The sequence below is a fragment of the Schistocerca piceifrons genome, chromosome 3 (genome assembly GCF_021461385.2).
Source record: "Schistocerca piceifrons isolate TAMUIC-IGC-003096 chromosome 3, iqSchPice1.1, whole genome shotgun sequence".
NCBI lineage: Eukaryota > Metazoa > Arthropoda > Insecta > Orthoptera > Acrididae > Schistocerca > Schistocerca piceifrons.
Genome location: NC_060140.1, coordinates 174578051 through 174601507, shown reverse-complemented (window position 1 = coordinate 174601507; position 23457 = coordinate 174578051).

Below are 23457 nucleotides of genomic sequence, written 5' to 3'. Positions count from 1 at the left end.
ACCTTCGGTGAGTGGACACGTAACAAAGAAACTGTATATTCGTCTTGAGGAGAAAACTTTCGGCCCGAAAGCTGAAAAGGCTACTGAAGACAAGCTTCCATAAGACATGTATTTGGAGGCTAGTACATGTGGAAAATGTTCGTAAATGTTGTTAATGACAGTGTCGCAAATCACCGTAAGTGTAAACTACTTTGTCATTCTTGGAGCGTTCACCACAATTGTAAATTGATTCATTTGCGGGTAAAGACACTGAATGCGTGATCATTCATCCAAAAACAGGAAAAAACATACAGCCTTAGGATGTACATTTTTTCCGGCAACGTAAAATATATGCAGACTCTATAAGGTCTTTGCAATGACTTCGACACTTACTTAGGAAATAAAATTTTTATGATGAAAATGTATTTTATTTTTCAAAACCAGCTGTCTGCTTTAGTGCAACAGGCTATGATTCAACATTCCCGGTAAGTGGATGGGTACAATACTCCCACGCATGTGCTGAATTGAAGACTGTGATTCACGTGGCATTTGATTTTGCAATTCAAGAATGTGATACTGTGGATTGTCAAGATTTTGTTTTCACCAAAAGTGCCTGTTGTGATCCTCCATATTGTTTCACGCATTTTTTGAGGTAGCTCATGAATATTTTTAAAGTCCGATAGTGGGCAGACTAAGAGTAACACGATGGAATCGTTTCACCATCCTAATCACAGTGGTACGTGAAGCCTCGAAACACAACTGGAACAGCGAGTTCCTGTTCGAGCCAAGACACTTCCCTTGTTCGTAACGTAATGATTATCCAACAGTCTTGAAAGCTATTGGTATCTCCGAAACCACTAATCTTCCTAGCAGCATCGGGTAAATAACACCAAATTGGGGAACTAGATACTGGTCACGAATCGTATGATCACGAACACAGACGCGAACTTACTTTATTTTTGAGGGAGATTGGGGGGGGGGGGGGAGGAAAGAATCATTATATAAGGTTCTAGATGTGACATGTAACTTGGCGTTTGCTTACTTGCGGTCAGCGTTTTGTCGGTGTTCTGAATGCTCCCACCCAACCAGCTGCGTGTAAACACGGTAGTAGCGCCATGAATTGGTGCGTGAAGTTGTTCATGTCCCATAAAGTAAATCACTAGTTGTACAACACAAATCAATAAATAAATAAGTTTGAAGAAGTATACTTTAATTCTCGGCGGCAAACGTACTCCCCCCTCGGATCATTTCTGCGCATGAACTCGTCACATATGGCATCAAGTACAAGGTTCATCGAATCATCTCCGTGGGGTTGGAGCGGCAATGGTGTTAAGACGATTCTGCCTGATCCCAGACAGAATATTCGTTTTCACCCTTCGCACAATTAAATCCCCTGACAATGCGACAAAAGCAGCAATTTATTTTCGACTGGTCTGTAACCGTTTGTAATTTTCAGAGAATTATCATGAGTGGTGAATTTTGAGTGAAACCTACATTTATCTTGTTCTGATGTTAAAAATTGTTTCTTTTTCCAAAACACAACGGAGTTTACACAGTGTCACCTCACTAACATGCTGTGCCGACGGAATTCTGAAACAGTGGTTTATTAAGTTTATTAAGTGATGAACTGAGGAAAAGTAAGGTCAACGGCTTATGATAAAGCGCAAACTCGATTTAAAAATGAACATGTAATGTCTTCACTTATGTTGTTCCGAAACCCACAACATTTTCGTTTCACCAGCTGTCGATGGCCTTTAATAATTATATTCCTTCACCGAAGTCTAAAGTTAATGGAAAAACACGGTAGATAATGTAGTTCCGCATAATAACTGTATGTCAAAATACTCTCCTCTTTGCATGATATCATTTGTTAAAAATCTCATTTCAAGATCTCAAAAAGTTGAAGAAATACGCTGATAAGCCAGAATATTATGACGACCGACCTGCTATCGATATAAACCCGTCTATGGGATAGCAGTGTCACCTGGCGAGTAATGACTGCTTGTCAGACACAGGCGCGGTACGTGATCAAATTCAAATGGCTCCAAGCACTATGGTACTTAACATCTGAGGTAATCAGTCCCCTAGACTTAGAACTACTTAAACCTAACTAACCTAGGGACATCACACACATCAGTGCCCGAGGCAGGATTCGAACCTGCGACCGTAGCAGCCATGTGGTTCCGGACTGAAGCGCCTAGAACCGCTCGGCCACCGCGGTCGGCTCGGTACGTGTAGTATCAATGAGTGGTCTGTCCGTGTGTAGAATAAGGAAGCCGCGCAATCTGTCTCATTTTGTATGTCATGGGTATCCATTTATAAATTTCGCATAGTAATCACATTAAAATTGATTGTTAGCTTCACCCCAAAGATGTTGGTTGGTTGGTTTGTGGAATTAAAGGGACCAGACTGCAACGGTCATCGGTCCCTTGTTCCAAAACTTAAAAAAACACCCACACAGAGTAAAAAACGGATAATAGAGACAACAGACGACACAGGACAAGAAAAACTCAGACAAAGAACGGACATAACAAATTAAAATCACACAGTGTGTGAAGGTGATTGGCCGACCATAGAGATAAAAAAGGAAAAGCCAACCACCGAGGACGCATTAAAAACTCAGTTTAAAAACCGTAGGCCAAAGGCCGGAATCAACACAAAAGAATAAAATAAAACGTAAACACTCAGATTAAATGATAAAAACTCCCTGCCCGAATAAAACGCAAAACTAAGCCAGCCATAGCAGGATCATCAGTTAAAAGGGCAGAGAGCGTATCAGGCAGCGCTAACGTCTGCCTCAGCACAGCTAAAAGGCGACACTCCAACAAAATGTGGACCACAGATAAAACGGAGCCGCAGCGACATAGAGGTGGGTCCTTACGGCGCAATAAGTGGCCGTGCGTCAGCCGAGTGTGCCCAATGCGCAGCCGGCAGAGGACAACAGACTCCTGGCGGGAGACCCGCATGGACGACCGCCACACAGTCGTCGTCGCCTTGATAGGGCGAAGTTTGTTGGGCATGGCCAGGTTGCGCCATTCAGTGTCCCATAGGTCGAAAATTTTGCGGCGTAAGATTGCCCGCAAATCAGTCGCCGGGAGGCCAATCTCCAGAGATGGTGCACTAATGGCCTCTTTCGCCAGGCAGTCAACATTTTCATTGCCGGGTATCCCAACATGGCCTGGGGTCCACACAAAGACCACAGAGCGGCCGCAACGGGCAAGGTTATGCAGGGACTCCTGGATAGCCATCACCAGACGAGAACGAGGGAAACACTGGTCGAGAGCTCGTAAACCGCTCAGGGAATCGCTACAGATCACGAAGGACTCACCTGAGCAGGAGCGGATATACTCTAGGGTACGAAATATGGCGACCGGCTCAGCAGTGCAAACGCTGCAGCCAGCCGGCAATGAACGTTGTTCGGAATGGTCCCCTAGAGTTAGCGCATAACCGACACGACCAGCAACCATCGAGCCGTCAGTGTACGTTGCGAGGATGGAAAGAAAGCGGCGGCGGAAGGCCTCTGGAGGAACTGAGTCCTTCTGGCCCTGTGCCAATTCCAGCTGAAGGCGAGGGCGAGGCACACATTGTAGTGGCGTAGCAAGACAGCCACGCCACTCGGAAGTAGTCGAAAGGCACGCGCTTAAACTCATTCAGGCTGGCGTGAGGTCTGAAGCAGGATACGTAATGAATGCTATAAAGGAAAGTACGTAGCTTCTGGAATACTAATCAACATTTGTAGAACATCGCTCTTGATGATACATTAATAGAATCTCAATATCAATTGAATACGGCGCCTTGCTAGGTCGTAGCAAATGTAGCTGAAGGCTATGCTAAATATCGTCTCGGCAAATGAGAGCGTATTTGTCAGTGTAGCGTCGCTAGCAAAGTTGGCTGTACAACTGGGGTGAGTGCTCGTACGTCTCTCTAGGCCTGCCGTGTGGTGGCGCTCGGTCTGCTATCACTGACAGTGGCGACACGCGGGTCCGGCGTATACTAACGGACCGCAGCCGATTTAAAGGCTACCACCTAGCCAGTGTGGTGTCTGGCGGTGACACCACACACATCACGGTGGTGTGCGCAGAGGTGCCCAGAAAGGAGGCGGAAGAGGTAAAGCCCCAAGCCCGGAGAGAAGCTCTCGGACGTGGACCGCGATCGTACATCCAGCCCTGGGCCGACGTTCTGGAAGATGGACGTGCGACTGTGGGAATAGTATACGATAGTTAGGATGCCCGGGCAAGCTGAAAATATGGGCAGCATAAGCGGCCAGCAAACGTTGGCGCCGTAACCGCAGTGGAGGGACACCCGCCTCCACACGTATGTTGTCCACTGGGCTGGTCCTGAAAGCACCAGTGGCAAGGCGTATCCCGCTGTGGAGGATTAGGTCCAGCACCCGCAACGCAGATGGGGATGCTGAGCCATAAGCCAGGCTCCCATAATCCAGACGGGACTGGATTAACGCCCGGTAGAGCCGTAGTGATGAAGAGTAGGCTAAAGTTCAAGACATTAGTCAGGAAGAATCAATACGCAAAGAACTGGGATACGGAAGTACTAAGGAATGACGAGGTACGTTTGAAGTTCTCTAACGCTATAGATACAGTAATAAGGAATAGCGCAGTAGGCAGTACAGTTGAAGAGGAATGGACATCTCTAAAAAGGGCCATCACAGAAATTGGGAAGGAAAACATAGGTACAAAGAAGGTAGCTGCGAAGAAACCATGGGTAACAAGAAATACTTCAGTTGATTGATGAAAGGAGGAAGTACAAACATGTTCTGGAAAAATCAGGAATACAGAAATACAAGTCGCTGAGGAATGAAATAAATAGGAAGTGCCGGGAAGCTAAGACGAAATGGCTGCAGGAAAAATGTGAAGACATCGAAAAAGATATGATTGTCGGGAGGACAGACTCAGCATACAGGAAAGTCAAAACAACCTTTGGTGACATTAAAAGCAACGGTGGTAACATTAAGAGTGCAACGGGAATTCCACTGTTAAATGCAGAGGAGAGAGCAGATAGGTGGAAAGAATACATTGAAAGCCTCTATGAGGGTGAAGATTTGTCTGATGTGATAGAAGAAGAATCAGGAGTCGATTTAGAAGAGATAGGGGATCCAGTATTAGAATCGGAATTTAAAAGAGCTTTGGAGGACTTAGGGTCAAATAAGGCAGAAGGGATAGATAACATTCCATCAGAATTTCTAAAATCATTGGGGGAAGTGGCAACAAAACGACTATTCACGTTGGTGTGTAGAATATATGAGTCTGGCGACATACCATCTGACTTTCGGAAAAGCATCATCCACACAATTCCGAAGACGGCAAGAGCTGACAAGTGCGAGAATTATCGCATAATCAGCTTAACAGCTCATGCATCGAAGCTGCTTACAAGAATAATATACAGAAGAATGGAAAAGAAAATTGAGATTGCGCTAGGTGACGATCAGTTTGGCTTTAGGAAAAGTAAAGGGACGAGAGAGGCTAATAATGGAAGCAAGGCTAAAGAAAAATCAAGACACTTTCATAGGATTTGTCGACCTGGAAAAAGCGTTCGACAATATAAAATGGTGCAAGCTGTTCGAGATTCTGAAAAAAGTACGGGTAAGCTATAGGGAGAGACAGGTCATATACAATATGTTCAACAACCAAGAGGGAATAATAAGAGTGGACGATCAAGAACGAAGTGCTCGTATTAAGAAGGGTGTAAGACAAGGATGTACCGTTTCGCCCGTACTCTTCAATCTGTGCATCGAGGAAGCAATGATGGAAATAAAAGAAAGGTTCAGGAGTGGAATAAAAATACAAGGTGAAAGGATATCAATGATACGATTCACTGATGACATTGCTATCCTGAGTGAAAGTGAAGAAGAATTAAATGATCTGCTGAATGGAATGAAAAGTCTAATGAGTACACAGTATGGTTTGAGAGTAAATCGGAGAAAGACGAAGGTAATGAGAAGTAGTAGAAATGAGAACAGCGGGAAACTTAACATCAGGATTGATGGTCACAAAGTCAGTGAAGTTAAGGAATTCTGCTACCTAGGCAGTAAAATAACCAATGACGGACGGAGCAAGGAGGACATCAAAAGCAGACTCGCATTTCTGGCCAAGAGAAATCTACTAATATCAAATACTGGCCTTAATTTGAGGAAGAAATTTCTGAGGATGTACGTCTGGAGTACAGCATTGTATAGTAGTGAAACATGGACTGTGGGAAAACCGGAACAGAAAAGAATCGAAGCATTTGAGATGTGGTGCTATAGACGAATGTTGAAAATTAGGTGGACCGATAAGGTAAGGAATGAGGAGGTTCTACGCAGAATCGGAGAGGAAAGGAATATGTGTAAAACACTGATAAGGAGAAGGGACAGGATGATAGGACATGTGCTAAGACATGAGGGAATGACTTCCATGGTACTAGAGGGAGCTGTAGAGGGCAAAAACTGTAGAGGAAGGCAGAGATTGGAATACGTCAAGCAAATAATTAAGGATGTAGGTTGCAAGTGCTACTCTGACATAAAGAGGTTAGCACAGGAAAGGAATTCGTGGCGGGCCGCATCAAACCAGTCAGTAGACGACAAAAAAAAAAAAAAAAAAAAAAAAGAGCCGTAACAGGATAGATCGGTCGGCGCCCCAGCAGGTCTGGCTCAAGCATCGCAGAGCATTTAGATGCCGCCAATACATCTGTTTAAGCTGCCGAATATGAGGCAGCCAAGTCAACCAGGCATCAAAAACCACCCCCAAAAACCTATGTGACTCCACCACTGCAAGAAGTTCGCCGTCGAGATAAAGCCGCGGCTCCGGGTGGACAGTGCGTCGCCGGCAGAAATGCATAACGCAGGTCTTGGCTGCCAAAAACTGCAACCCATGAGCTACAGCCCAAGACTGCGCCTGATGGATACCTGTAGCTGACGTTCAGCATCTGCAATGCCAATAAAGCTGTGGTAAAGGCAGAAGTCGTCAGCATACAAGGACGCTGAGACAGACGTTCTCACCGCCGCAGCGAGCCCGTTAATGGCTATTAAAAACAGGCAGACACTTAAAACAGATCTCTGTGGCACACCGTTCTCCTGAACTCGGGAGGAACTATGGAAGGCCGCGACTTGCACGCGGAAGGTACGATACGACAGAAAATTTCGGATAAAGATCGGCAGAGGGCCCCGAAGACCCCATCCATGAAGCGTAGAAAGGATGTGATGACGCCATGTCGTATCGTACGCCTTCCGCATGTCGAAAAAGACAGCGACCAGGTGCTGACGGCGGGCAAAGGCAGTACGGATGGCCGACTCCAGGCTCACCAGATTGTCGGCGGCGGAGCGGCCTTTACGGAACCCACCCTGAGACAGAGCCAGAAGGCCCCGAGACTCCAGTACCCAATTTAAGCGCCGGTTCACCATCCGTTCAAGCAACTTGCAAAGAACGTTGGTGAGGCTAATTGGAAGGTAGCTGGCCACCTCCAACGGGTTCTTGCCAGGTTTCAGAATGGGGATAACAATACTTTCCCGCCATTGCGACGGAAACTCACCCTCGACCCAGAGACGGTTGTAAAGGTCGAGGAGCCGTCGCTGGCAGTCCACTGAAAGGCGTTGCAGCATCTGATAGTGGATGCGATCTGGCCCAGGAGCGGTATCGGGGCAAGCGGCTAGGGCACTGCGAAATTCCCACTCACTGAATGGAACATTGTACGATTCTGGATGGTGGGTGCAAAACGAAAGGCTCTGACGTTCCATCCGCTCTTTAATGGCCAGGGGGTAATTCGCAGAAGCGGAACTCAGAGCAAAATGCTATGCCAAGCGGTTTGCAATAACGTCGGAGTCAGTACAAACTGCTCCATTCAGTGAGAGCGCAGGGACGCTGACAGGGGTTCGATAGCCATAGAGGCGTCGAATCTTGTCCCAGACCTGCGATGGAGAGACATGGAGGCCAATGGTGGAAACACACCGCTCCCAGCAATCGTGCTTGCGTTAGCGGATAAGGCGGCGGGCCCGCGCATGCAGACGTTTGAAGGCGATGAGGTGTTCTATCGAGGGATGGCGCTTGTGACTCTGGAGAGCACGCCGGCGATCTTTAATAGCTTCAGCGATCACAGGCGACCACCAAGGCACAGTCCTCCGCCGAGGGGACCCAGAAGAACTGGGAATGGCAGATTCTGCGGCAGTAACGATGCTGGTGGTGACTGAGTGAACCACCGCATCAATGTCGTCATTAGAGAGAGGCTCAATAGCGGCAATGGAGGAGAACAAGTCCCAGTCAGCCTTATTCATAGCCCATCTGCTGGGGCGCCCAGAAGAGTGACGCTGTGGCAGTGACAGAAAGATTGGAAAGTGGTCACTACCATACAGGTTGTCATGCACACTCCATTGGACAGACGGTAAGAGGCTAGGGCTGCAGATCGAAAGGTCAGTGGCGGAGTATGTGCCATGCCCCACACTGAAGTGTGTGAAGGCACCATCATTTAAAAGCGAAAGATCGAGCTGCGCCAATAAATGCTTAATGGTGGCGCCTCGACCTGTTGCCACTGACCCACCCCAAAGAGGGTTATGGGTGTAGAAGTAGCCCAGTAACAAGAAAGGTGGTGGCAATTGGGCTATCAGCGCAGCCAGGACATGCTGCGCAACATCGCCATCTGGTGGAAGGTAAAGACTGCAGACGGTAACAGCCTGTGGCGTCCACATCCAAACAGCGACAGCCTCTAAAGCTGTCTGTAGAGGGACAGAGTCGCTGTGAAGAGAGTTAAGGACGTAGATGCAGACGCCACCAGACACCCTTTCATAAGCTGCCCGGTTCTTATAATAACCCCGATAGCCACAGAGGGCGGGGCTTCGCATTGCGGGAAACCAAGTTTCCTGAAGAGCAATGCAGAAGAAAGGGTGAAGGCTGATAAGTTGCCGGAGCTCAGCTAGATGGTGGAAGAAACCGCTGCAGTTGCACTGGAGGATGATATTGTCCATGGCTGAGAAAGGCGTGAAGGGACTGAGAAGGCAATTTACGCCGCTTGTTCACTCGCTGCCACCGATTCAGTACCCACGCGAATGACATCCATGGCGTCTGAGGGACCGGCGAGATCCAGGTCTTCAGCAGACGCCAGAATCTCGACCTCGTCCTCAGACGCTGAGCTTGCAGGAAGCAGTGGGACGGGTGCCACCGCAGTGTCGGGATTCTTGGGGACCTTTTCCTTTTTGAGCTGATCTCGCTGTGCCTTCGGTGGTTCAGGCTGGGAGGGCTTCACGGGGTTAGTCTCAGGGACGGATGACGACTGTGAGGCCCTACGACCATGAACCGGAGGTTGTTTGAGGCACTTGCGGGTGTCCGCTTTTGTACTGGTCGGAACTTAGGGAGGGTGGTCCGCAACGGACCCCTTCCTGGCGGGAGGAGCCGAAGAAGTCTTACGCTTCTCCAGCTGGGAAGGGGGAATTGATGTCCCCGATGGTTTTGGGGGGCGTTGCTCCTGAAGTAGACGGAGCAGGAGCAACAGGAAGTGAAGTGCCCCCACCATCAAGGGGGCAGGTGTGGTTCTCTGGCTCTGAAAGCTAACGGTGTGTGTTGCAGCTATGGGGACTGTAACAGGAGCGACGGTGGCGGCATACGTGGGCGTCATTCGTACTGGATGCAGTCGTTCAAACTCACGCATAGCCTCAGTGTAGGTCAGCCTATCCAGGGTCTTGTATTCCATTATTTTCCGATCCTTCTGGAGAATCTTACAGTCCGGCGAGCAAGGGGGGTGGTGCTCCCTGCAGTTAACACATATGGGAGGCGGGGCACATGGAGTATCAGGATGGGATGGTCGACCACAATCGCGACATATGAGGCTGGAAGCACAGCGAGAAGACATATGGCCGAACTTCCAACACTTGAAGCACCACATCGGGGGAGGGATATATGGCTTGACATCACAACGGTACACCATCACCTTGATCTTCTCAGGTAAATTGTCACCCTCGAAAGCCAAGATGAAGGCACCGATGGCAACTTGGTAATCCCTCGGACCCCGGTGGACGCGCCGGACGAAATGGACCCCTCGTCGCTCTAAGTTGGCGCGCAGCTCGTCATCGGACTGTAAAAGGAGATCTCTGTGAAAAATAATGCCCTGGACCATATTTAAGCTTTTATGCGGGGTGAAAGTAACAGAAACATCCCCCAGCTTCGTACAAGCGAGCAAGGCTCGTGACTGGGCAGAGCATGCTGTTTTTATTAAGACTGACCCTGACCGCATTTTGAACAAGCCCTCCACCTCCCCGAACTTGTCCTCTAAATGTTCTACAAAGAACTAAGGCTTCACAGACACAAACGATTCCCCGTCAGCTCTGGTACAGACGAGATACCGGGGCGAATACCTTTCGCTGTCATTCATAGCCTTTCGTCCCTCCCATGGTGTGACCAGGAAGGGGAACGATTTGGGGTCATACACATTAGCCTTAAAGTGAGCTTTGGAACGATTAGAGACTGCTGACGGCTGGCTGTCAGCGAGAGATGATGTACCACGCTTCATTGCGGGACATCCGCCCTGATGCCACCTACTCCGACCAAGGGCCCTCCCCACGGGCGCCACCCAGCCGCAGCAAGAGCCACCTGGCAGGATGGCCATTGCCGGGAGTCCTGATGCCCCAGGGAGGCGGGCATCTACTCCTTGGCATACGTTGGGAGTTAACGGCGCAGGAATCAGTAGAGCGATCCCTGTGTTGTCAGGAGGCTACAACCAACAGGGTACATGGCAGCCTCACCACAACGGACTGACTACCGTGCTGGATGTTAGGTGACATGTGGTCCATGGTCGTCGTCAGTGCAGAAAGTGGCACTGCACAGCACAAGGTGGAAAGAGCACGCAGGAACGTATCCATGCCCAAGAGATGGAGAGCGGACAGGACTGCAATGCAACGACGAATAAGCTGGCGAAAGTTCTCAACGCAAAATGGGCACAACGCACCAAGTAAGGCGCCCTTCCCCAATTGGCTCGCTCTTCAGAAGAATTTGGAAAAATGGAGGTCAAACCCGAGAGGGGACCATCACATAAGGCCGAAAGGTTTTAGACTCCTTTTAGTCGCCTCTTACGACAGGCAGGAATACCACGGGCCTATTCTTACCCCCGAACCCGGAGGGGGGTCCAAAGATGTAAAAAATATCAAAGTTGCTTGTTCTGTCAGCATGCCCTCGTAGTACAAGCACCTCCACCACCAAGTAACGGAGGGGAAATACGATTTTTAGTAAAGAATCCAGATTTTCTTTCATTTATTTCTGGTTTTCTTTTGAAATTTGTCTAAACACATTGACAGTTGAAAGGATTGGAATTTCAGTACAGCTTCTCTGTGGAAGTGTAGTGTTTCATGAACTTTCAGGTTTTCTACCGCTTCGTTTCAGTTCGAAAAACCAATTGCCGTGAAAGATTTTTTTCCTTCCATTTTGTGAGAAAACTGAAAATAATTTCCTTCAAATAATTGTTTGCAAATTTTGCAAAAAATAACATCTTTAATCTTGTTGTAATCGATCCATGTAAATCGCTGTCTTCAAGAGGGCTGATAACTGCTATGGTTTTTTCCAGGAACAATGTTTCTTGTTACCGACATACTTTCGTCATATACTAGGGCTACTCGAAAAGTAAGGTCCGATCGGCCGCGAAATCGAAACCATGGTGCGAACCTTATGAAGCTTTTAACGTATGTCTTGGGCAGTGTCTCTAGTATATCTGTCGATCGCTTCACGTCGCTCTTCAGGTAGAATAAGGCGCTGCGGTCAGCAGCCCTTATATAAGACAACAAGTGTCTGGCGCAGTTCTTAGATCGGTTACTGCTGCTGCAATGGCAGGGTATCAAGATTTAAGTTAGTTTGAACGTGGTGTTATAGTAGGCGTAGGAGTGATGGGACACAGCATCACCGAGGCAGCTATGAAGAGGGCATTTTCCCGAACGACCATTTCAAGAGTGTATCATGAACACCAGGAAACCGGAAAAACATCAAATCTCCGACATCGCTGCGGCCTCACCTTAATGCGGCTGTTAGGCGCTTTAAAGTGGGACTGGGGAGGGCGCTGATGGCAGAGGGCATGCGTCACATCTCAGCGGTGCCAGTTGAGTCCATCAGTAGATTGGGTTTCACCATGCATGGCCTACACCTCAATAGGTATGGGAAGAGGAGGCTGGCTAACCTTATAGGGGCAATGTAGTGGATGGTGGTGGTGGTGGTGGTGGGGTCACTCATGGAAAAATTCCTGTTGTAGTTGGTGTTAGAGCTGCTCCTTTTTTAGATTGAACTGAGCTGATAGGTATATCTGCTTAAAGGAAGTTTCTCTAACTAAGCGCTCACCTTCCGAGGATGTAATGTTTCTAAGTAGAGAAGGAATTAGCATATTTCATAAAAATATAAGAGCTACTATAGATAAAGTTAGTGAACTACTTATAGATGTTGACTCTGAAATTAGTGATATATCACGGCACCACTTAAATAAATTGACAATTCAGAGGCTTCCTTTACCAGGATACAGATTAGCTGGCTGTTTTTCAAGAAGTGGTGGAGTGGCTAACTACGTAAAAAACAATATTCCATTTGAGTCTATAGACGTATCACGATACTGCACTGCTATATATTTGAATGTTGTGCAGGGGCAGTTGAATTTAGTGAAACTGAACTTCTAATTGTTGTTGTTTATAAGTACCCTAACTCCGATTCAGAGCATTTCTGCTCAAGCTAGAGGGAGTTCTTGACTCACTTTGAAGGAAGTACCAGAAACTAGTCATATGTGGTGACTTCAGTATCAATGTTGTATATGATGGTGCAAGAAAAAGGATGTTGGCAGATCTCCTAAATTCATATGATTTGATTCAGAGTGTGTTTTCTCCAACTAGGGTGCAGTGGAATAGTAGAACAGCCACAGACTTTTTTTTTTATTCATTATTCATTACTAGATGGGCTTTCTGTTAGTAAAAACGTGAATGGCCTTTCAAACCATGATGCACAAATTTTAACACTAAAAGGCTTTTATACTCAAACCAATGTCATATTTAATTACAAAATATGTAGGAAAGTTAATCCAGCAGCAATAGAGAGATTTTAAACCTTATCAAGGAACAAGAGCAGCAGGATATTTTGTAAGACGTGTATATTTCTATTGTTTATTGTCAAATCACAATTTATGAAAGATGTTTATATTTTATTAATAGGATTAAGTAGGAAAAATTAATATTTGTCATGTTGGTAGCAGGGAATGTCTGCACCAAAGTATCGTTGACAAGAGAGACCGCAAACTGATATAATTTTTAAAAGGGCGGGAGAGACCGCGTATGGATACACTTTAAGAAAAGAGCGGGTAAGACCGCGCATTGATACATTTAGTAATGGTAGCAGGGATTGTCCGCACCAGAAAGCATTGTTGGCAGGAGAAACGGCACTTGAGCGTTCGTAGGAAGTCAGTAGTAAGCGAGAGGTGAAGCGAGTCGGTAGCAGGTCTGAAGCGAGAGGTTGAGAGGAGCGGTGTGCCTGCCAGCCACTAGCTATGATTTACAAGAGATTATAAACGGATGTACAGAGACATCAGCTAACTATTATAATAAGAGGAACTAATATTATTGAATTAATTTTTTGAGAAACTCAAGACGACTGAAGGTATGTTTGCGCATTGCTACTTGTAAGATTATTGTAAAAAGTAAGTCCCATTTGAACGTTTGTAAAATCATTTCATTCAGAATATAATTAACTTTTGGCAGCAATATTGCATTTCTAATTATAATCCATCCCAAAAACCATCAAAGAAAAAGTTTAACTATGAATTACGTAATTTCAGTCAAATTAATTACAGAATAACGTCAGCTTTGCTATTAAAGAATAACGTCAGCTTTGGTAATAAATACAGCCACTTATTATGAAAGCCCACCAGCAGCTAATAGAGTATAGTAAAACAGAGTAAGTATATTCATGTCGCAGTTCGATGTAGAAGTCAGATGGCGATCCAGTAACAGTAAAAAAGGTAAGGAACAGTTTTGGGCTATTGTAGGTAACGACTGAGGGCCACGACGACGACACATTCTATGTTTCGTTGAAATAATCAGAAAATCACTTTTAATAAGCAGCAATTAAATTTGTATGCGAATATAGAGAAAGAGAACAAATTTCAAAGGGAAGATTTCATTTGTTATTATTAAGCAAGAGAAAGAAATCCTAAGAAAAGGTTTCATAGTTTATTGTAAAAGGGAAGTATGCGTAACAAAAGAGATATAGAGGAGACTGGAAGGTTTCACTTGGCGACATCCAATCGGTAAGACTCTTTAGTGAATCTACTGTGAAAATGAATATACTGACTCTGACAATTGTATGAATAAGCTAGTGTTAAGTGGCGCAACGCTTGTACTAAACTGAATACCTTTAATTCACAGCCCATTGGCAATTCTGTTTGCTCTATTGATTCTGCGTTGAAAAGTGTTTGTTCAGTGTTAAATCCGCTTTGAACAGTGATATATTTTGTTGCGTGTGTTAATTACAGACAACGTCCCGCAGAATAATTACTCGTTCTCAAAACGATAAAAGTGTAGAAAATAGTGACGAGAAATTCTTTTCAGGAATAGACAGAAATAATACGTGTGAAAAATGCGGTAGTGAAACATTAGGTGAACAGACATTCGAGAGCAGTAATAATATGAAATCTTTTGACGAACAATCATCTTCAGAAATGCCAACTGATAATGAGACATTAGTGCAAAATAATTTGTTTTTAAATACTACAGACGCTCCACAGCCACAAGTTACGCGCAGCAGACATAATAGTTTCAGTAACGAAACCACTACAATGCAGTCAAGCAGTGTGACTCCATTACGTGCCGAAACACATTCAAACGGTACACAGATACACAATCTGCGTAGCAGATATCACAGTTTTATTGACAAAAATTCCGAAACCACGGAAGAGGTGACACGATTACAATCGTCTGAGGATGTTCAAATGAACGCAGATGTACAACGTTTAACAACGAATACAAATACACACAGAAGTCAATCCGAAACGGATCCAATAACGGCATTTTTGCTACAAATGAGACAAGACATGAACCAAAACTTTAACAGAAGGGCACAAGAGTCAGCAGACCTAAAAAACGAAATCAAGGTAGTCGCTGAAAAATCCAACCAAGAATTACACGCCAAGATTCAAGAAATAACAGATAAACAAGAAGCATTCGCGGTTAGCATACGAGAAACAATGACAGAGAACTTTTGTAAACAAAACGCTCACATTGATGAACGTTTTAACAATCACACAGAAAACTGTTTGATACGTCACCGCAAACTGGTGCGATCGCAGGATAAAGAATGAAAAGAACTATTACAAATAATTAATAAACAGCGACAGGACGACAAAAAGAAAGTGTTTGTTCAGGGAAAAACTTACGTGGACAATTATATACACACGATTTCGGAAGAAATCGAAACGGTTAAGGAAACAAATACTCAAATACAAGAGAGGCTCACGGAAATCCAATCACACACAATTGAGGCGAAAATTTCTACAGACACTGAAATCCAGAATATTAGGGATAAATTATCAGAAGTAGTTCTGACATTAACTGACAGAATGGAACACATAGAAATCAATCAAAACTTAGAAAATTTGAAGGCAGGTTTTTAGAAAGTAACCAAAAGTAATCGTAAATTACGAAACGAATTGACAGAAAAGATCAACGAACTCACTACAAGAACAGACCTGTTAGATACTACCAATGACGTAAATCAGATGACACTACACCAGTCTCAGTTTAACAGATTTCTAATAGTAAAGATACGCAAATTACAAATGTGCAACAAACAATCGCAGACCTAGAATTACGTAATAATTTGTTATATCTGAAAATCAATTCCTTACAGCAAAGGATAGCTGACACACAAGAAGCAACTGCAAACAATCAATTCCAACAGAACACACACCATTATGACATGCCTCTGATGCACAGTACATATAATGTCGGTAGACGTCAGAGAGTAAGAGATCTTAACCAGGAAGAAAGACAGACAAATTCATATTCACAACATTACGAAAATAATTACACACAAAGACATGACGGCTTCGACCACAAGCATTTCCTTTCAGTGAGAAAGTTTAAAACATTTAAAAACGACAGGACGCAAATACATCCACTGAACTGGATCCAACAATTCAATGCGGCACTCCCACCATCATGGCCAGTTCAACATTAGCTAGAATTTGTTATTAGTTTTCTTGAAGGGGAACCAGAGAGATGAATGCGACCAATTGCTAGACAGTGTTTTTCAGTAGAAGCATTCCAGGGAGCATTTCTAACAGCATATTGGTCAGATACCACACAGAGTAGCATTAAAGATCTGCTAATTAGTCTACCAAATTTTGAGAATTCTACTTTCCCAACAATCACACAACTTTTCGAGTATATGGTTGAACAAAACCAATACCTCAATGAGCCATACAGTCAATCCGCATTAATACAGTTGTGTATTTCAAAACTCCCCAGAGCATTGAAAGTGTCATTATTAACAGGCCAGCAAAAGGACAGTGTGTACGCATTTAGAGAAATCCTGCCATTGCTAGAGGTACACCAGACAGATTATGCGTTTGTTAATAAGAACTTTTCACGACATAACGCAAACCAGACAAACAATAATAATTTTGAGCAAACGCGATTTGGCAATAACAATCATAATAAACGCTTTCGCAGCGAAAATGAAAACTTTAGTCGAGAATCCACAGAGATTCAATGAACAGCAGTATAATAACAATGTATATTACAATTTAAGACAACAACAAAGCCTTCCAAATAACACGACACATATACGACAGGAAATGCCGAACCGGTCAAACTTTCACATGACTCATCGCCAAGAAAAGGCGACAGGTGCAAACAATTACATGGGTCAGCCGCAAAATACACAAAACGAACAAAGACAGCCTTTTCAGAGAAACACGCGTGCCCGCCGCATAACCACAGTTATGACGACAGGAGAGAAAACGAACACCGACTGCAAAGGACATTCTGCAATGATAATTTTCATAGAAATTCGAACAGTGCACAACAACCAAGTTATCGTATGAAGGTACCAGACACAAGATTTCATCCGCCACCTACCGCTAATAATCAAAACGGTAGAACAGTGCAGCTCATAGAAAACACAAAACACTCCCCAACAGAAAATGAAATGTCAGAACATTTATGACTAGAGATAGCCTGTGATGAATCTCTAAATGACGACACTATGGATAAGGACAGAGAAAAGATAACGATAGAGAATGCCATTACATTCGACGACATGCGAGACACATTGTTACAAGAAAAACCGATCATGCAAAAAACTATATGCCACTCAATAATCCAGATAAATTTAAAGTCACAAAATATTTTAGCAATAATTGATTCAGGCTCACCAATGTGCGTAATTAACGAAGACACATTTAACAGATGCAATAGCGATAATGATTATCCAGTATTCCCGTTACACAAAACTAAATTTAAGGGAGCATTTCCAGGAAAAATTATTTAAGTTAAAAGACAGACATAATTAACGTTTGTTTTTGCAGGGCAAACTTTCCACAGCAATTGTTGGATAGTTCCACATTAAACAACTGATATAATATTAGGAATGAATTTTCTCGTACAGTACGACGCAAAGATTGACTTTAAATCGTCATACCTAACATTACAGAAGAAAGACTGTGAAGTGGTAGTGAGATTTCAAAACACAGTATCCTCAGAAGAACAAAATATGCACAGGATCGAGGTTATTGCAGATTCTAAAGATAACGATTGTTATCTCACACTATACACGAATACACATAATAACGACATGGCAGATTAACGGGAGAATAATGTATTACAGACAATTACACGCAAGGTTGGAGACAGAATAGCAAAAGACGACACAGAGCGCACAAAATTAGAAAATATTCTTGTGCAACATGAAACAGTTTTTAACAATGTTCCAGGAACGATGACAGGATTTATGTACGAATTTCAGGTGAAATCATACGAGACTTTCAAAGCAAAACGCTATCCAATCCCGCATATATACACAGAAGCAGTTAAGAAATAGTTACTAGCAATGATTGATCAGGGTATAATTGAACCAGCAGCAAGCCAATATATAAATCCATTACACATCGTTTGAAAGAAGGATGGATCACTCCGTTTAGTTTTAGATTCACGTGAGGTTAATAAAATAATCATTACAGAAATTGACTGACCACAGACGTTAGAAGAGTTGCTGCAAAAGTTTCATGGTACCTCTATATATACCACCCTCGATCTCAAACCAGGATTTTGGCAAATCCAGTTGCATCCAAATTGCCGAAAGTATACGGCATTCCTTTGCTTTGGTGAATGTTACCAATTTTGTAAACTTCCGTTTGGACTAACGATTTCGTCTGCAGCCTTTATACGTGGCGTGAATACAATTCTCCCACAGAATCTTAAAAACAAAATTAGTACATATGTAGACGACATTCCAATCGCAGCAGAAAACTGGGAGCAGCACAATCACACCCTTCAACAATTACTGAATACATTCGAGCAAAATGTTATAACTATAAACCTCCGTAAATCTGAATTTGGAAAAGCCTCAATAAAATTTCATATCATTTCACAAACAGATATTGCACCAGACTCCGACAAATTGCAAGCATTGAAAGATATCGACCTGACAACAAATAAGAAGGAACTTCGGAGCTTTTTAGGCCTTATTAATTATTTCAGAAAATTCATTAATTATAAAGCATTAGACACACCCTTGCTACACCAGCTCACAAGTAAAAACACAATTTGGTCATGGAATGAAGACACTGAAGCTGAATTCGAGAATTGAAAGAAGCTTTACTAAGGGCACCTTTGTTATCGCATCCTGACCCAACCCAAAACTTTTCAATTGCAACAGATAGTTCAACTACAGAACTAGGAGTACGTATTTTCCAGGAAGTAGAGGAGGAAGGTAAGACAATCGTTAAACATATTGCATTTGCAAGCAGGATACTTTCTCCAGCAGAGCGCAATTACTCTGTAACAGAATTAGAGACGCTATGTGTAGTATGGGCATTTAACAGATTCCGTCGTTATCTATATGGAAGACACACCACAGTATATACCGATCACCGAGCAATCCAGTTTTTACTATCAGCAAAACTTACGGATGATAGATTAAGCCGTTGGAAATTATATCTACAAGAGTTCGACTTTACTATTGTACACATTCCAGGCACGCAGAATATTGTTGCCGACGCACTATCGAGCATAAACGACTAGAGAAAGAAAATACCTTCTGCTACAACAACCATAATATTATGTATATCAAACAAGTAGCTTTCGAAAACTTTATATCATCAGCATTACAGGACATAGAGAGAGAACACCAGAAAGATGAAACCCTAAAAGAGATTTTAACGCTTTGGCGAGACAAAAGCAACGCAAAAATCAGACATAATTACACCATACATCAAAATATTCTGTTTATTCGCTTGTACCCAGACGGCAAAAATTGGCTTTTATGCATTCCAGAAGGGATCAGAAACAAATTGATATGGTATACGCACCTAAGCTATGCACATTGCGGAGTTAGGAAATGCTTTCTAACTCTTCGACAAATTTGTCACTTCAACAATATGGAAAAACACATTCGCAAAGTTATAGCATCCTGCAAGATATGCCAGAAAGCTAAATCATCAACAGTATCACGTATTCCACCACTGTATCCTATCATACCAGGTAAGTTAAGACACATGGCAGCAGTAGATCTTTTCGGTCAAATCCCCAGAACAAGTAAAGGTTATTGTTATATTCCAGTAGCCGTAGAACTGCTATCCAAATTTGTAACATTTTCTCCACTAAGGAAAGCAACAGCTAGATCAGTATCAAGAGCATTTGTAAGAGATTTTCTATCAATAGTAGGACATGTACAGAAGGTTATCTCAGATAACGGACCGCAGTTTAGGTCAGACATATGGAAACAAATGTTAGAGAGTAAGAACATAACACCAATTTACATATCAAGATATCACCGTTCTTCTAACCCGGCAGAAAGATTAATGAAAGAGATCGGGAGATTGCCACAGGAAGCATACAACATGGGACGAATACATTTCACAGTTTCAGGAAGTAATAAATGCAATACCTAATGAGTCAACGATGCTCTCACCAACTGTAATACTGACGAATAAAGACCCACCGAATAAACTTACTGAAATGATTACTTTTCCATAGAAGCGTAGACTTCGTCATTGTGAGATAATAGACATGGCATTAGCGAACATTAAACGAGCTGCAGATCGTCGGAAGTGACAGCAGAAGCAGGTAAGTAGATTACGCAAGTACGAGATTGGCGATGAGGTACTAGTTCGTACCCATTATCTGTCACATAAATGGAAGAAACGATGCAAAAAATTGAACTTCTATACGCAGGACCGTACAGAATTCGAAATATTATGAACGCTAATGTAGTACACATTGAGACACTCAGAACAAAAAAATCGAGAGGAAACCATCAAACGTCAAACATAAAGAAATTCTTAAAATAGAAAAACCTTCTTACAGGGATACATATAGACATAGTATAACAATGAGCTTTTTGACACATTCCAGCAAGCCCGAATACAATGAGCTACTAATGGGTTATTTACGTACACAACAGGTCACCTCGATTCGACCGCAGATAAATACACTGAACATTAATAGCAGTCTTAGAAGCGTTGAAAAGGACATTTATTTCACATTATGTAAGGTAAGTGAAGCAATTAACAGGACTACTTTAAATGTAAATGTATAACACGTACAAATAATTTTCATACAGTAGTAGCAATTAGGTGTATTCTTTAGCCCGTGCATGCAGCATTGTTGACATAGTTCACCAAAATAAACGTAGTTTTAATTATAAGTATTGAATATGGAGAAATGTGGATAAATGCTTTACAGGTCATGCCGAGAGCTGACGCTTTTTGCAGATGCAGAGAGATGTTGAAGTCATGCCGTGTGCTGACGATTATTAACCATGAACATTTTGTTATAGGTAATACAGAGAGATATTGGTGTCATGCCGTGCGCTGATGATTATTAACAATGAATATTTTATTATTGGCTATGCAGAGAGATGACACGAGGTACAAAGGAGAGAGGAGAATGAAGATGTTAGTATGTAAAGAATATAATTTAGTAATGGTTTATTTTGATAACAGGTGACACAGCGCAGCGCAGCACTACGGATGGAGAAACTACATTAAATTGCTTACTATATGTACTTTGCTATTCGAAAAATTTTTTCTGCATTGAACATGATATCTTTTACATCAGATACATACATAGGAAAAACAGATCGTACCAAATGTCAGCATACCGATTCGCACTCTACGTAAAATACAAATGTTTTCTCTTAAATAACAACGACGATGTGTGCTACACAACTCAAAAATAACATATAGTCGACTGACAATATGACTCGTAACTGACGAACACATTACTGAACATACCGAAGTCACAGAAAGTGACATATTTTGTCAAAATGTAATTACATATTTCAAAAACTGTGAATTCACAACCTGTGAAGTAATATAACAGTGTCTTTATGTAATTATTTATATGAGCACCAGATTATGATTTATTAAGAGTCACAGAAAGTAACATAGTTTGTATAAAGGTACTTGTCTACTTTATTTAAAATGTTGATGCCTAAATGTACTATTAAATTCCACTTACAGAAATATTTGTTTATGTCATTGACTGTCAAGTAATGTAGTGTGTATTGTAGACTGAATTCACTACAGATGGAAAATGTGTTCTTTTATGTAATTGTTTAAAACTATAAACTTTTTCTACAGTCACACAATGTGACATATTTTGTCCTTTTAAACGTAAAATAAGAATACAGTAAAGATAATTTTTATGAGCACAGAGGAAAGAGATGACGTAAAATTTGGTAATAACGGTATCAACCATATCCGTGAACCTTTTGACAAAGTGATTATACCTGTAAATTAATTCCTGTGCATCCCGATGGTTGCGAAGCACAAACAAAGTGAATAGTGAACCACGTTACTTCAATCTACGATATTTTCTATGAGGTGTCGGCATACCAAGATGCACACCACAGTCATGATGTACGTCAATAGGTGCTTGCATACCAAAATGCACACCATCTCTACTAATGGACAATTGGAGTTGGAACTTGTACCTGATGTAGCTGCAGCAACTCAGGCAATTCGATGGTTAACTTAGTGCTTGGTTACACTAAAACTATGGATCAAAGAGACGACGGAATCACATGGTGAATCCTGGTGTTGTGCTATGTGAGGGAAAGAAACGGACTTTTGAGTGCATTCACAGCCAGTTGCCAGTGCTTTGACTATGCTATCGAATTCCTTTTTTTTCCCTTCCTTGAATATGGTACTAATTGATGCCAATTTATAATTTAACATAAACTATGTTCTAATTTTTGCCATCCATTACTATTAGAAATATAAATAACTTTTACTACCTGATGTACACTTCCAACTTACTGACTCATATTGTTTGTATATTTTCATGTACACTCTGTAGAATATTCTCTTTGTTAGACTTAGGAAAACAAATTCTTATGACAGTATATGTATGTGCTTTGTTGAAAGAAATATTCACTTACTTATTACTACACATATTTCTATAATCAAATTTTTTCATTACGTCAAGTCCAAATGACTTAACGCCGTAGGAAAATTTTAAGGAAACCCAGTGGAGGGTTATGTAAGACGTGTACATTTCTATTGTTTATTGACAAATCACAATTTATGAAAGATGTTTATATTTTATTAATGGGATTAAGTAGGAATAATTAATATTTGTCATGTTGGAAATAATTGTGGTAGCAGGGAATGTCTGCACCAAAGTATTGTTGACAAGAGAGACCGCACTTTAAAAAAATGGTTCAAATGGCTCTGAGCACTATGGGACTTAACATCTTAGGTCATGAGTCCCCTAGAACTTAGAACTAGTTAAACCTAACTAACCTAAGGACATCACACACACCCATGACCGAGGCAAGATTCGAACCTGCGACCGTAGCAGTCGCGTGGTTCCGGACTGCGCGCCTAGAACCGCGAGACCACGGCGGCCGGCAGACCGCACTTTAGCGTTTGTAGAAAGTCAGTAGTAAGCGAGAAGTGAAGCGAGTCGGTAGCAGGTCTGAAGCGAGAGGTTGAGAGGAGCGGTGTGCCTACCAGCCACTAGCTATGATTTACAAGAGGTTATAAACGGATGTACAGAGACATCAGCTAACTATTATAATAAGAGGAACTAATATTATTGAATTAATTTTTTGAGAAACTCAAGACTACTGAAGGTAGGTTTCCGCATTGCTAGTTGTAAGATTATTGTAAAAAGTAAGTCCCATTTGAACGTTTGTAAAATCATTTCATTCAGAATATAATTAACTTTTGCCAGCAATATTGCATTTCTAATTATAATCCATCCCAAAAACCATCAACGTAAAACTTTGCAAAATTTTATTGTTGTCAAGAAAAAGTTTAACT